A 9,829-nucleotide genomic window follows, 5' to 3' on the forward strand; every position below is an offset into this window, starting at 1 on the left:
CACGTGCATTAAACCCCTTATTCACAGAGCGCGGCGCATGTGCATACTATGAAGGGGGATTTAACCATTGAATAGACCTTAAGGTAATGGTGTCGGGTCGGTGGGGGGGGGGTCCAAAGGGGGATTCGATGTCTTAAATGATACCGCTGCCTGTGGGGCAAACCTCGGCGGAATTAAGGAGCTGATGCATGATAAGCAGAACATTAGACGTTTTAATCATTTGTTAGTTTTGTGATAAGTGTTCACAAAGAATCAATTTTACCCTAAATAAAGTTAGATTCGACATCATTTGATCTGAAATAAGTAACCTTCGTTTAAATATCTTGGAAATGGTCTCTCTATCAAGGACTTAAATATGTTGTTAAATTCAAAACTTGATATGAATGAATCATCTCTAAATGATTCGTAAACGGGGATATATGTGCGTGATTATTTGCATACCATTTATCATAAGTGATACTTATTAAACAACTTGCTTTTATTCTGTATAAACTCCCATGCAAGTGTTTCTTAACTTGTAAATGTAACCAGATCTATTCTTCCTGGAAAAATACAATGTTATCCCCTCGACAAATAAATGATTAACATACGTTTACCAGACATAAGTTTCATAACGATCGAATTAAAGCACGTAAACTGAGAACGACATCGACCAGACAGTGTCCGTGTTAAAGAACAGCGATTGTGGCCATTATCATTATCTGCTCAATATTGTATCTGCAAAAGGTATGTGTGATAGGTTCGGTCAATCTTAATGTGACAACAGCATGTGCGCCCATTAATGATCACCATGACGTCACTTCTTGATACCGCTCACATCATATAGGACTTTACATGAATAACGGAAAACAATGTTTCCCATGCTACTATATTTTCAGTAAATGTATCATTCACCTATCGCATTTGACGCTCGCTCCAAAAATACGGGGCTTTATACATGTGCAGTCCGCACAGGCTAATCGTGGACGACACTTTTTGCTTTTATGCAATTTTTCGTTTAAAGGAAGTCTCTTCTTTTTGAAAATCTAGTTTAGGCGAAAAGTGTCGCTCTGATAAGCCTGTGTGGACTGCACAGGCTAATCTTGTTAGACACTATACGCATACTAGTATGCACTGAGTCCGGTTGGCCTAAGCGCGGCTCAATTGAATGATGAAACCGACCAATTTTTAATCTATTCACAATATAGAGCCGCCGTGAAACAGACGGCAACTGCACCGCTCTTCGAATGTGCCGTCATTGCAGCAAGCCGTCTATTAATCCAGTTACCGGACAGCAATCTAGTGGTCACTCATCCACACCACTGATCACAGTTTATCTTTCACGCAATCCAGTACTGAAAACAAAGTGACCGTTTATAACCTTCATGCAATCAGGAAATGAAAATCATGATTCCAGATCACATGAATGATTGTTCGATATCTACCGTTATTGGACAAGTGATCATATGTAACTTCGTTACAAAATATCATGAATGATCGTCTTGGCCGATCAGGTGAGATTAAACAAAGCAGCCGTGAGTTCTCGTTTTTGACTGAATGACTAAGTAATTGCGAGATGTCCCACACGCAATCCGTCACTGTCCGTTTATGGTCCCACACGAGTATCTATTTGCGCAAATAAATATTATATTGTGAACTTATATCGACTTTCTATTTTTATGTGTTTGTTTCACAATGTTTTTTTATAAATGTTATATAAACCACATCCGCCAGGTCCTTTGGTAAGGTTATCTAGAGTGATATTTTTAAAGTTCTGTAAGAAACGTACCGCTCACTTATGCAGGCATTATTTTCAAATGTATATAATAACCTGCTTGCAAGAAATTGTATATAGAATTGGGGCTTGTTATACATTATATATAATTTGAAATCTTTCGAATGAAATACATAAATACATTCGTGATAGTAAATTCACATGCATACAATAGTTTTCGAAATTATGACACCTGGTACTGACTGCCACCTATACATCACCATAAGGTTTACTATTAACACTCGAAAGCAATATTTTATGGATACCTAATTTAAGACTAGTATTTGTTGTCTCATTAATGATTTATTGAAATTTGCGATTAAAGTACATTTTCAACTTTTCATGACTTCCATCAAACGAATAAAGTAGCTCAATCAAGCACAAGTTATGCAAATACTAGTTCACCAATCAGAAAAAAAGCTTGCATGTGTGCGTGTCGAGATCATAAACTAATTTGACCTCAATTGCTCAACATTTACCGCTCAAGAAATTTATAACCGATAAAACATTCCAGTGACTAAGCGTGAATGTTCGGTGTTTTTAAAACGTCCAATTACAACGCCCCGTACAACTCCCGAACTTTTTTACACACCATGACGTTGAATCGAGGCATGAAATGTCAGAGTGCGCACTGCGTTGTCTAGAACAAGCAGATGACATTTCTGGAACATAATTTACTCTCAGTAACGTGTTGTTTTAAATGTTAATATTCTTGTTACATCCTTAACGATGGCATGATGTTGCTATTCAACTTAATTGGTGCAGTCACACGACTAGTTCCTAGTCTGTATATCACTCCCACGCTCGCAGTCAAGCTCCCACTCAGGGCCGGAAACAACGCAAATTCTTGATCAGGGAAAACCCGGCTGAATGCATGTGCGTAAAGTGTCATCCTATAATAGCCTGTGCGAACTGCACAGGCTAATCAGGGACGACACTTTCCGCTTAGACACGATTCTTGTTTAGAAAAGACCTCCGTTAAACGAAAATAATCTATGAAATCGGCGGTATCGCCACTGAGTAGCCCGTGCGGACTGTGCTTGATTCAGTCTTGTGCATGCAGAAAATATGACTGGTCACTGATTGTTACAGATTGTGCATGGTGCTACCTGGAATTGGACACGTGTAAGATGTCATGTGCAACGTACGGATAATACAACGTGTTCACAAGTAGAGTATATTGATCTAGGGGCGATATATCTTGTACTTAAGGGACACAAATGCTATTGTGTAGGTTAATTTTTAGAGCAACATAATTGTGTCTACCTGGCACAGATCGCGACCACCTTCAGAACGGTATAATTGTGCCTGACTGGAGGCCACCGTCACAGTAGTATATTTGTGTCTGTCTGGAACAGATCGTGGTCACCTTCCGAACGGTATAATTGTGGCTGCATGGAACACATCGCAGCCACCTTCAGACTGATATAATTATGTCTGCCTGGAACAGATCGCAGCCACTCTCAGAGCATCATAGTGTCTGCTTGGAAAAGGTCGTGGCCACCTTCAGAGCGGTAAAATTGTTCCTGCCTGGAACAGATCGCTGCCTACTTCACAGTTGTATACTTGTTACTGCCTGGAACAGATCGCGGCCACCTTTAGAACGGTATAATTGTGTCTGCCTGGAACAGGTCGCGGTAACCTTCAGAACGTTATAATTGTGTCTGCCTGGAACACATCGAGACCACCTTCAGAGCGGTATTATTATGTTTGCCTGGAACAGATCGAGGCCACCTTCAGAGCGGTATAATTATGTCTGCCTCGAACAGATCGAGACCACCTTCAGAGCGGTATAATTATGTCTGCCTGGAACAGATCGAGGCCACCTTCAGAGCGGTATAATTATGTCTGCCTGGAACAGATCGAGACCACCTTCAGAGCGGTATAATTATGTCTGCCTGGAACATATCGAGACCACCTTCAGAGCGGTATAATTGTCTGCCTGGAACAGATCGAGACCACCTTCAGAGCGGTATAATTATGTCTGCCTGGAACAGATCGAGGCCACCTTCAGAGCGGTATAATTATGTCTGCCTGGAACAGATCGAGACCGCCTTCAGAGCGGAATAATTATGTCTGCCTGGAACAGATCGAGACCACCTTCAGAGCGGTATAATTATGTCTGCCTGGAACAGATCGAGACCACCTTCAGAGCGGTATAATTATGTCTGCCTGGAACAGATCGAGACCACCTTCAGAGCGGTATAATTATGTCTGCCTGGAACAGATCGAGACCACCTTCAGAGCGGTATAATTATGTCTGCCTTGAACAGATCGATGCCACCTTCAGAGCGGTATAATTATGTCTGCCTGGAACAGATCGAGACCACCTTCAGAGCGGTATAATTATGTCTGCCTGGAACAGATCGAGACCACCTTCAGAGCGGTATAATTATGTCTGCCTCGAACAGATCGAGACCACCTTCAGAGCGGTATAATTGTGTCTGCCTCGAACAAATCGAGACCACCTTCAGAGCGGTATAATTGTGTCTTCATGGAACGGATTGAGGCCACCTTCAAAGCGGTATGAGTGTGTCTGCCTGGAACGGATCGAGGCCACATTCAAAGCGGTATAAGTGTGTCTGCCTGGAACGGATCAAAGCCACCCTCAGAGCGGTATAATTTTGGCTGCCTGGAACGGATCTCAGCAACCTCCGCCCATCTGCAATTACGAAACAACTTTCAACTCATTTCCTCGTCTCTCACTCATCAAACTATCATCATGTGTCCAAATGCGTATAAACCAGGAAATCAAAAGATAATTTACTGCACAACACGCTTAAATTTTGATTGGCATTTTATTACAGGTTACTCAAACACAACCCTAACATACAAGAGCGTTCACTGTTGAAGGTAATTTGGTGATACGTAATTTTGAAGAATTATTAACCTGTACTCGAATGTATGTCAAGATCGCGCTTTTGTCTACATACTGTAATACGGACACTTATTGCCTGAAAATAGCTATGTCACATGTGTTGCTATTATGTGTTAGGCAATTTATTGCTTTATAATTGGTTTCCTTTTATATTTGATTTCAAACAACGACGATTACCCACCTGTATTCGCCCATTTATAGTATTGGTTAACGATTAGCATACCGCGAATGTAGGTCAGCAATTGGTCTTTTGTATTCAAACATTGGATTAAAATTAATTGCATAATTTCAATCTGGAAGAACCGTTTAATTGCAATTGATTTCACAATCATTATAAATCATTTATTTGTGCAAAAATGAACTTCACAGGCACCGACCAGGTGTATGACCTTGATGTACAAATCATGAACACTGTGGAACATTTCGGAGACGGCGTATTTGAATGTAACGTGCATTTAAAGGGGCCTTTTCACAGATTTTGGCATTTATTGAAGTTTGTTATTAAATGCTTTATATTGATAATTGTAAAAATTGGATCTAAAAAGCTCCAGTAAAAAAACAATGATAAAATTAAAGAAAGAAAAAAGTAACCCTCAACTGGGCTCGAACCACTGACCCCTGGAATAAAAGTCTATCGCTTAAACCACTCCACCATCCGTACTTAAACAATGTGCGATGCATTTTATACTTTATAAAGCAATCCTCGTAGTAACCCAAAATATAACGACAACAACAGAACTCTCCAAATTATTAAATCGTTTTGCGTTGCAACGCTTTATAATTTTCAGGATTTAAATCGTCAACATATGCAAATAATGGCTATTTTAGAGCATAGTCAATGTTCAGTATTACTGTTTCCTCACAAATATCATAACTACAATGAAATTTTGCGGATCTAAAACATTTAAAAAATAATTTTGTCAATTTACCAAAATGTGAAAAGGCCCCTTTAATACCGAAGTTGTCATGAAATGAGAACACTAGGTCTTCAGTCGATCTAAACAATCCAGTTCATTTTTACAAGCGATTAATTTCGATAAAAAATATAATAAGAATACATTATAATAATTTGTTTTATAACAAAAAGAAGTTCACAGCCGATGTGGGTAATGTTCTTAGAAAACTGGGCTTAATTCATGTGCGTAAAGTGTCGTCCCAGATTAGCCTGTGCAGGCCGCACAGGCTAATCAGGGACGACACTTTCCGCTTTAATGGTATTTTTAGTTTCAAGGAAGTCCCTCCTTACCGAAAATCAAGTTTAGGCGGAAAGTGTCGTCCCTGATTAGCCTGTGCGGACTGCACAGGCTAATCTGGGACGACACTTTACGCACGTGCATTATGACCAGCTTTCACAGAACAAGACACATATAATGGACACAGGTTTTAAACTGTTTCTTTAAGGGAATATATTTATGCAATGAAAAAGAGAGCCTTTGTAGTTTATCAACCGACACCTTAGTCGTAAACAACTTTCTTATGGCAGATAAAAAGGTTACAGGTGGGTTAATCGGCGTCAGAAATCTATTTCAACGCTCAAGATGGATAATTTTAGAAGTTTCCAACCGTGTTAATTTGCAAGGTACTGAGGAGACAACAAAACAACATATATTTTTATACCACTTAATTACTTGTAAGCAGCTTATGCAAGTTGCTCGTTAACACTATCGGCCAATGTCAATGACGGCTATATTGTCAAGGACACTGACCATGTGTCTTACACTTGAACTTTACTTGCTGCATCCTCAAACGCATACCCGCAGAAGTACGATACGTTTGGTCAGATACTTAAATGGAACATTGAACTTAACTGTAGTGAGTTTTTGTCTTCACATTTCCTTCGATATATTCACTGTCATCGTATAAAATTACATAATTTTTTTAGACCCGATAGTAACTACTTGTGAGTTACAAATTCAGTTTTAGAGTTAAAGCATTGCTTATGCCGCCAAGACAGTGTTCTTAATGTTTAAGTTTGGTAGAGCTAACTTATGAGAGGTCTTATAGATTACAACAATTTCACATATATATTCTCGATTTTAAGCATTAACGCCCTGTTATATCAAAGATCTTACGTCAAATTACTGTCGCATCAAAGATCTCACGCCCAAGCCATGTTATATAAAAGATCTTACGTCCAAGCAATATTGTATAAAAGATCTTACGCCCAAGCCATGTTGTATCAAAGGTCTTACGTCCAAGCCATGTTGTGTCAAAGATCTTACGTCAAAACACTGTCGCATCAAAGATCTCGCGTCAAAACCATGTTGTATCAACGATCTTTCGTCAAAGCCATGTTGTATCAACGATCTTTCGCCAAAGCCATGTTGTATCGAAGATCTCACGTCAAAGCCATATTGTATCAAAGAGCTCACGTCAAGGGCATGCAATATGATCATACGTCAAAGCCATGTTGTAGCAAAGATTTAACGTCAAAGCCATGCTGTATCAAAGATCTCACGCCAAGATCTTACGTCCAAGCCATATTGTATAAAAGATCTTACGCCCAAGCCATGTTGTATCAAAGGTCTTACGTCCAAGCCATGTTGTGTCAAAGATCTTACGTCAAAACACTGTCGCATCAAAGATCTCGCGTCAAAACCATGTTGTATCAACGATCTTTCGTCAAAGCCATGTTGTATCAACGATCTTTCGTCAAAGCCATGTTGTATCAAAGATCTCACGTCAAAGCCATATTGTATCAAAGATCTCACGTCAAGGGCATGCAATATGATCTTACGTCAAAGCCATGTTGTAGCAACGATTTAACGTCAAAGCCATGCTGTATCAAAGATCTCACGTCAAAGCCCTGTTGTATCAAAGATTTCGCGTCAAAGCCATGTTATATCAAAGATTTCACGCCAAAGCCATGTTGAATCAAAGATCTAACTTCAAAGTCATACTGTATCGAAGATCTCGCGTCAAAGCTCTGTTGTATCAAAGATTTCACGTCAAAGCCATGTTGTTTAAAAGATCTCACGTCAAAGCCCTATCTGGGCCTGTATTCACCAACCGATTCTTAGACTTCAGAATAAAGAATAGACTTAGAACCAAGAAAAATGTGTTCAGTGTTTGAATATATACAGGCCTCCACTGGTGATTATGTCATTAACAAAATGTTCTATATGAAGAATAATATAGATAGAGATGCTTACTGCAAAGTTTGACTCAAAGTTAAAGAAATTCTTGAATATTCTAATTTAAAGAATTTTCTTTATTCTTAGACTTAAGTCTAAGAATTGTTTGGTGAATACGGGCCCGTATCAAAGATCTAAAGTCAAACATATGTAACGAAATAATTGTTATTTTGTATAATATGTACAGTTGTCATCGATATGCTACTAAAATAAAGAACAAGTTAAATAACTAAATGAACATATTCCAATAACGGACACACGATTGAATAGAATAACTGACATACACTTAACAGACTCACTGACATAAACTGAATAGAATAACTGACATAAACTGAATAAAATAACTGATATAAACGGAATAGAATAACTGATATAAACTGAACAGAATAACGTACATAAACTGTATAGAATATTGGACTTGAACTGAATATAATAACGGACATACACTGAATAGAATAACTGACATAAACTGAATAGAATAACTGACATAAACTGAATAGAATAATTGATATAAACTGAACAGAATAACGGACATAAACTGAATAGAATAACGTACTTAAACTGGATAGAATAACTGACATTAACTGAATAGAATAACTGGCATTATCTGAATAGAATAACCGACATAAACTGAATAGAATAACTGACATAAACTGAATAGAATAACTGACATAAACTGAATAGAATAACGGACATAAACTGAATAGAATAACTGACATTAACAAAATGTAATAACTGGCGTAAACTGAATAGAATAAACTAAGAAGAATAACTGACAAACTGAATAGAAGAACGGACATAAACTGAATAGAATAACAGACTTGAACTGAATAGAATAACTGACATAAAATGAATATAATAACTGACATAAAGTGAATAGAATAACTGACATAAAGTGAATAGAACAACGTACATAAACTGAATAGAATAACTGACATAAACCGAATAGAATAACTGACAGAAACTGAATAGAATAACTGACATAAACTGAATAGACTAACTGACTTAAAATAGTTATTACAGCTTTTGCTGAGCAATTTTAGACCATAAAACAATTGTATCTGAACTTAACTTTGTAGTAGGAGTTATACCGTTATTTATCAGTCACTAAAGATAACGACTGAGTTGAAATAGTTGCAGTCATATGATGAATGAGTAGCAGAAACATTGGCAAAATTTACGGTCATATCCGAATGTCTATTAATATCTAAATAGACACAGCTATTGCATAAGAATACATTGAAATAAGAACATATATCGACTCAATGATTGATCATGTTTTATCTCATGCGACAACGATTCATCTTCATTACACCATTCAGGTAAGTGCCGGTGAAACTTTAAAAATTGTGTATGCTCATATAAATCTATCCATAGACAGGTCGTATTGTTAAACTCAATTTACAATCAATGTATTTTTGTTGGCCATTTCAATCAGGTATATTAAAAATATATTATAATATAAGTTAGAAAACATCAAACGCACCTGGTAATGCCGCGCGTTTGGCGGTCGTTGCTCTTTTTATTTCATTTTAAAACTGACCTAGAATTGAAACAATGCTTTCTACAGTTGTGGTATTGCTTAACCTTTTGGTTTATGTACTTTAAATAATTGACTCGTCTGCTAACTTTCATATTAAAATACTGTTAAGAGTTATTAGCCTCGTGAGAGACGTGCGCAAAAACATCGAATGCAAATATACATGAAACATTCGACGTGTATTATTTTTGGAGTTCATCAGTGCAATGTTGATGTTGTCGATATATATCTGTCTCTACAGAAATACGCAACGAAAAATTTCTTTTAAATACCCTGAAACAAACTCGAACACTAAACAGACGCTTACTCGATAAGTAGAAATTAACCACACACCATTGTCTTTCAATTAAATATCGACTTTATGAACATTCTAAATGGAAATACACAATTTAATGAAATCGGGCACGCGGCCATCGTTGCAGGAAGTTGTGGCAAATCACTAGTTGACAAGGCCAATAAGATTGAAGATGACGGCGTTAGTTGCTATTGTAACTGCAACCTTGTCTGCGCGCATCAGCTTATTA

The sequence above is a fragment of the Dreissena polymorpha genome, chromosome 3 (genome assembly GCF_020536995.1).
Source record: "Dreissena polymorpha isolate Duluth1 chromosome 3, UMN_Dpol_1.0, whole genome shotgun sequence".
In the NCBI taxonomy this organism is placed as follows: domain Eukaryota; kingdom Metazoa; phylum Mollusca; class Bivalvia; order Myida; family Dreissenidae; genus Dreissena; species Dreissena polymorpha.